Here is a 6935-nt window from a genome sequence, read left to right as displayed (position 1 = left end):
TCGTCCCTACGTCGCCACATTCACGGCGTCCCTTGGCTGCACACACAGCCCTTCATGCCGTTCTCTCTCCTCATTGGATAAAAACTGTAGGATACGATAAATGTTTTCTCCTCGGCTCAGAGCAGAGCAGAGGGACTGACAGACCCGTGTTTCAGACCAAACACTCTATGTAAGTGATTGCTGTCGGAAGATATAGCTATTTAAGACTTATATTAACACAAATATATCACTTACTTCTGCTTTAAGCTGTAGCTTAGCTTATACACACATGGGGCACTACACACACGGTGCTGCCTTTGTATTCACACCAGGAAAGCCTGATAGTTCACTTGCTTTTGTGTGGACCAAATATATATTTTTTTGACTTGGTGTGGTTTGTATTCACATTGCATTGCAACTTTGTAAACAAAAGCACGTGTGTCCCACAGTCGCTCAATCATTGGATAAAAAATATCGGAGGGATCTTCCACTAAAAGTACACAAAGGAGGTCATGAATGCGTTTCTTGTTGCCCTTTTAATTTGGTAACGTTAGCATTTCCAATCGCACCTGTCCTGTGTGGGGATCATCCCTGTTCTTCAGGTCCTATGTTCCCCGCTGTGTAGGCTATGTGACCGGGGAACATAGAACCCTTTTTTAGAAAAAGGGTCCTATGTTCCCTGCTTTTTCCCAAAAGGACAAAAGGACATTTTTGAGTGAGAAGTTGAGTTGTGACTTTGAGTGAGAAGTGTAATTGTCCCATTGGTTGGGTTTAGGCAATGAAGAAAGGAGTTTGTTAAGTAAGAAGACCAGGTAGAGGCTAGACAGGCCAGATAGATAGAGAGAGTCCAGATAAGTAGAGAGAGTCCATCGACCAGCAACAGCGGGGAACATAGGACCCTTTTTTAAAGAAAGGGTCCTATGTTCCCCGGTCTATGTATTGCGACCGGGGAACATAGGACCCTTTGGGGAACATAGGTATGCTCCCGCCCTGTGCTTATTCGTCACTTGGAGGCTATGTGCCCGTTATGTGGCAGTCCCCATGAAGGAAGGTCAGATAACAAACACACAGACGTCTGCATGTGCGTCTGAAGGATGGTGCGCTACAAAGAAAAACTGAGAAAAAAAAGGACGGCACAGTTTTAGCAGCATGCGTGTAGGGCCTATTATAACAGCAAAGAAAAAGTTTTTTATATAATGGTTATTAATTGGATACCGAGTTTCTGTTATCAGTTTAAAAAATATTAAGATCCATAACGACTATACGGGTGCGTCCTCTCCAGCATCTGATAAATGTTTTCCTCTGACCAAATCTCAAGGAGGCAGCGTGTCTATCTGTGATCCATGTTGACCCACGGCTCATTGTTGATCATTTCCACATTTTCTGACAACAGGGTTCTTTTCGGACTCTGGTGCGGACCAAACAAGTGTACCAGTCCCAGCTGCAGAGAGGTGGTCTCTATTTAATGTTACCCAGCAGCTGTGGACACTTTCAATCCAGTGCCTGAAGAGACACAAATATCAAAAACTGTAGTTTGGTAGTTTGGTATTTTGATTTCACAGGCCCTGCCGTCCAGTGTGTGATAGTAACTATAGTAACAGCAGGAGGACAGTGTTCTGTTGCCAGGGATCATCTTTAAGTGTAAAACAAGAAACTAAATCAAAATGTATATTTTTTTCCCAAAATGTTTAGGGATTTTCTAGGGACATTTTCTAGGGATGTCTCAGTCCTGATAGGGGGGGAAGTGGTGGTTGCAACAACATCAAGGGGAACTTTAATGAACCTGCTTTAGCTCAATGCCGCCTTTAGGCCTAGCTACAACAGTGTGTCTCTGTTTCCCATAAGCCTGAAAACACTACAGCCTAGGCTAAGTGTGAAATTCAAGATCAGATGGCAGCAGATCACTTACTTGTTTCCCAACTTCACTTGTGGGCCAACAGTCAACAACAGTCAACAACAACAAGCTTTCTTAATGAATATAATTTACTGGAGGGTTATTGCAAAATAGTCTTAACACAAACCCAAAGTGAAAGACACAAGTTCCTCTTGAATAGGGCATACTGACATCACTGGGATAGCAGATGAGCTTTACAGTAAAATAGACATGATCTGTTAAGTGGAGATCACAAATGTGTAGTCTTAGCAGTTCATTGTGTAACATTTATATCTGTCAGTCAGCCGTGTGAAAAAACAGCAGCTCAATGACGATATGATGGAAGAGCACAAGTCAGGGCATGGGTACATCGGCATGTCAAAGTCACTTGAACATCCCCCGAAGCCTGGGTGAATCAGTCGTTATGACATTGGAAAGAAGATGCCCCATTGGTGAATTCACCAGAACACGTTGTTCCAAAGAAGTGCCAGGTAATATGGTGACGGACCCATCACAAATCTGAGGACGCGTGAAGCATCATGTGGAAGGTCTTGGCACGTACGTAACAACAAGCTGGGACTCAGCTTGCTCAGCCAGATGATAGATAGATAGATAGATAGATAGATAGATAGATAGATAGATAGATAGATAGATAGATAGATAGATAGATAGATAGATAGATAGATAGATAGATAGATAGATAGATAGATAGATAGATAGATAGATAGATAGATAGATAGAAGCCTTGAACATTCAACTGGTCTCAACTATCCAAACAATGTAAAAATAATCTTCAGGTATAATGTAACAAGGCCATCTCTCTTTCTCAGTAATAACATAGCACCAGCACATTCATTTAATGTTTGACCATTCTAAGATGTCGTTCAGCATTTCATCTCCGTGGTGGTAGAACTTGAAACTACAACAAAAACACAATGACAAATGACTGCACTGATGTTTGGTACAACAAGCTTGGCAACACCAGCACCATGGACATCTTTTTATACACAAACTACACTACAAACGCTGGGGAAAACTCAGCATAATACACATGCTGAGTTTATCTGAAAAATTCTGGGACCAGAGCAGACTAATAAAAATTATGAATAGAAAAATTATATTTCCAAGTGAATTAAACTAGACCTTAAAGGGATAGTTCAACATTTTGGCAAATTGGCCCATTGCCATAATCGCTATAGTCATAGCAGTAGGTTCGTTACCTTTAATTGTCGGTGCAAGCTGTTTTTAGAACGGCGGAGCAGAGCCGTGAGCTGCTCAGAGCTATGCTATGGAGGCTAAGGGAATTTCTTGGTTTCCCTCATCAAACTCATCAAATACACAACCCAACAACTCCAAAACGCTGTCGTGGACAAGTTGTGACCTGCACATTCACCACGCTATGAGATAATAACGGAACATTACGAGACGGAGCCGTTTAAGAGGTAAATTCATGCAAAACCGCTGATGCACGTTGCGTTCAGGGACAGTTTTTCAGCAAGCAGACTCTGTATTTACCCTGTATTTACCTCGAAAACGGCTCCGTTTCGTAACGTTCCGTTATTATCTCATAGCGTGGTGAATGTGCAGCTCACAACTTGTCCACCAGAGCGTTTTGGAGTTGTTGGGTTGTGTATTTGATGAGTTTGATGAGGGAAACCAAGAAATTCCTTTAGCCTCCATAGCGTAGCTCTGAGCAGCCTGCCGCTTCGCTCCGCCGTACTGAAAATAGCTTACACCGACAAATAAAGGTAACGAACCTACTGCTATGACTATAGCGATTATGGCAATGGGCCAATTTGCCAAAATGTTGAACTATCCCTTTAAGAACACAGAGGCAAAAGACAATACACAGACACACTAACATGTTTTACATGAGGCTGCATTTAGGCAACACATTGGGGCAAAACATAGCTGAGGCTGATGTTGCTGATGTTGGTTTGACAGGTACAAAGAAAACCACAGGACTTCAAAAGCTTGATTTTGGCCCCATGAAGGTGGTCACGGGGAACGACACAGTTGTTACAGTTTATGTATTGATGGGAACATGAAACTTCCTGGCCATTCATCCAGATGTTGGCAGGAGAATTCACTTCTTTCAGCTCTACTTAGCCTGTGAGTGGCTTTGCTTATTTTACACAGATTCATACTTTCTCTTTGGTTTGACACCTATCAGTGTTACCATACATGAACATGACAACAGGATGCAGCTGAGTCAGATTATGCTGTGTCATTACTTTCAGGTTGATGCTGTTCGGGGAAGCAATTAGAGCCACTTCTCAGATAGTTTTTAGACTTCTGACTTATATAGAAATAGATACCTTTGCTTTTCTGTTCCACGAAAGCGGAGGACAGCATTGTTTTGCAGGAGCTTAACATTCCTAAACTGGAAATCATTATCAGTTTTTGCTTTTTCTTTGTTGTGTGACGCAAGGATTTCCTCCATGGGGCCAGTGTGTCTTGATGTGTCACAGTCAATGGTAAGCAGGGTCTGTGTGACCTAGGAGTACTTGCATTCAAAGAGAAATTGTGAATGAGCATATGCCACCTTGTTTCCAAAGAAGGTGGGGGAGGAGGTAATCACATGGATAGACTTCATTTCCAGTGATGTCCTTGTATGGGGAAGTGAAACCTGATTGCATTTCTAGGCCTCTTTTTTTATATATTTGTCCGTGCTTGATGCCAGATCTTGCTCTGCATCAGACCTTGTGGCAGTCGGTCATCATGATAATATACTTCAGTATTATATGAATATATACACTGCTGTGATAGTAGAAGAGGTTAGGAGTCATTTTCACACAAAGTGAACAACAGACTTTGATGTTGCCTACAGAACCCAATGCGTTGTCTGTATAGACCAGAGCAGCACCCTCCTTACAATTGACATCTAGCGATCAACATCTGGCTCTTACTGCCATTTGCAGCTCGGTTTCTGTGAAGTGCCTCTGTAGATTCAGCACTAGGTAATGGAGGTGGCATTGGATAACGCTGGGGGCATCGTCACAGTATTTCTTCAACGGCCTGTTAAAGAAAATGTCTTTGAAGATGTTTAAAAGTAATCAAAAAATGATTATATTATTCCAATGATAATTAAATTATGCCACAGGGGTGTGTTTCACCATTAGAGAGTAGTTTAAACTCGGCAAGTAAACATTTGAAGAGTACCCTCCTTAACCCTGCATATACTTCGCTTTGAATGGAGTTGCCCACGTCTGTAAGCAAGAAAAAAAAAAAAAAACAAGCTAGACTTCATGACAACTACAGAAAAATAAAAAATAAAATATTGTTTTTGTGTTTACAAATGACTGTATTATCCAATAGTAATTTAATTCTGTTTGAAAACCGCAAGATTAACCGTCAAATCGTATGTTATTAGTCATCTAAAACATTTTAAATTCCCATAAGTCAGTAGGGTGTGGTGAAGGTGTGAAGTGCTCCTGTGTGTGATAGGAGTGGAACCAGACTAACAAGTAAAACAGTGGAAATATACTACAAGGGACATGGAGGGAGTGAGGAGTGTATAAACAGTTTTATGTGGTGAAGAGGTGGGCGCAGAGGACTGCTGCTTCCAGGGACTTCCGAAGTGAAAGAGACAAAACACAAATGAGTTCATAAGTTCGTAATCTTTTTCCAGGAAAGATAAAACAATCAAGGGACATTCTGTCAAAACAGCGCACTACAACCAGCGAGCTGATCTAATCAGGGTAGACAAGTCGTGTGTCATCCTCCTCTACCACATCCAAGGATTCTTATAACAGGATCTTTGAAATTCAATTGACTCAATCAATGAGTCCAGTTTGCAATAAACACATCTGTTTTTCAGCGGCCCAAAACAGGGAGAGACTCCAGTCGTAAAAGGCAACAACAAGCCCAAATTTTAAGTTCAGCCCTCCCCCCTCTCGAAAATGAGAAAATGTGTAGCAATACTAAGCAGAAAGAACTGGATATACGACCTTGCTGTACGCCTCGGGCTGCACAGTGGTAAGCACTGTTACCTCACAGCAAGAAGGTCCTGGGGCCCTCCTCTGAAGAATTTGCATGCTGTTCCTGTTGCTGTGAGGGTGATGTCTAAACACACCGGTTTACTCCGACAGTCCAACGCCAGGCTCATTAGTGTAACAGGCGACTCTAAAGCGCCCATAGGTGTGAACGTTAGTGTGTAAGGATGTTTGATGTGCAAAGCCTGAAAATAGTTAACCACATGAGCAATAAAGTGTATAATGAAAGCCAACCTGAGCTTCTTGTCTCTGCAATGGTGAGTTGTTTATTTGTGTCTGACGTACATTAACTATCAGCATTTTTACTCCGACCTTGAGAGATTCCCAGAACACGCAATATGAAATCGTTACACTGGACTCAACTTATCAACAAAGTGCAACAAGTTCTTCATAACATCTGCGTCACTCAGCCCTCTGTTGAACTTTTTTTTTAAACAATTGTCGCCCATATTTCCAAATGTCACCCATTGAGGTACCAGCAGAGTGGATATGATAGACATTTATGCTCTCTTCCTCACTACAAAAAGGTTTGGCAATACATTTACACTTAATTTCAGGCAGCTTGTCACTTTACTTTTTTGATTTGGTATGCTTTTACTGCATATAACTGCAAAATTTCCCTATCCTCCTGCCAGTGACATTGCTGCCCTGTGTACAATTGCCTACTGTCTATTGCGGGGTGGGGGGGTTAAGATATGTCCTCATCACTCCTATGTATATTTGAAGAAATCCTATTTAGAGAGTGATGAGCCTGAGTCTAGACGCCAAACTGTAAATTCATACTTAAGCTGCAACAAACATTTAAATCATGAGAGAGTTTTCTGACTTAAAGCAGATATCAGTGGAATGTTTTTGTTAATATAAGTCCTAAATAGTCCTATTTTCCGTCAGCAATCACTTACATGAAGTATTTCAGCCTAAACACGAGTCTCTCCGTCACTCTGCTCTGCTGTAACCCGAGGAGAAAATTTTCCTTGTGGGATACAAGTGTTATCCAATGAGGGGAGAGAATGGCATGAAGGGCTGTGTGTGCAGCCAAGGGATGCGCGTGAATGTGGTGACGTAGCACGAGGACCAATTGATGCCTG

Source organism: Trachurus japonicus, chromosome 1, assembly GCF_045865225.1.
Source record: "Trachurus japonicus isolate A0001 chromosome 1, Traja_1.0".
Lineage (NCBI taxonomy): Eukaryota > Metazoa > Chordata > Actinopteri > Carangiformes > Carangidae > Trachurus > Trachurus japonicus.
The sequence above is the reverse complement of the archived record's forward strand: the minus strand, read 5'-3'. Positions refer to the sequence as shown.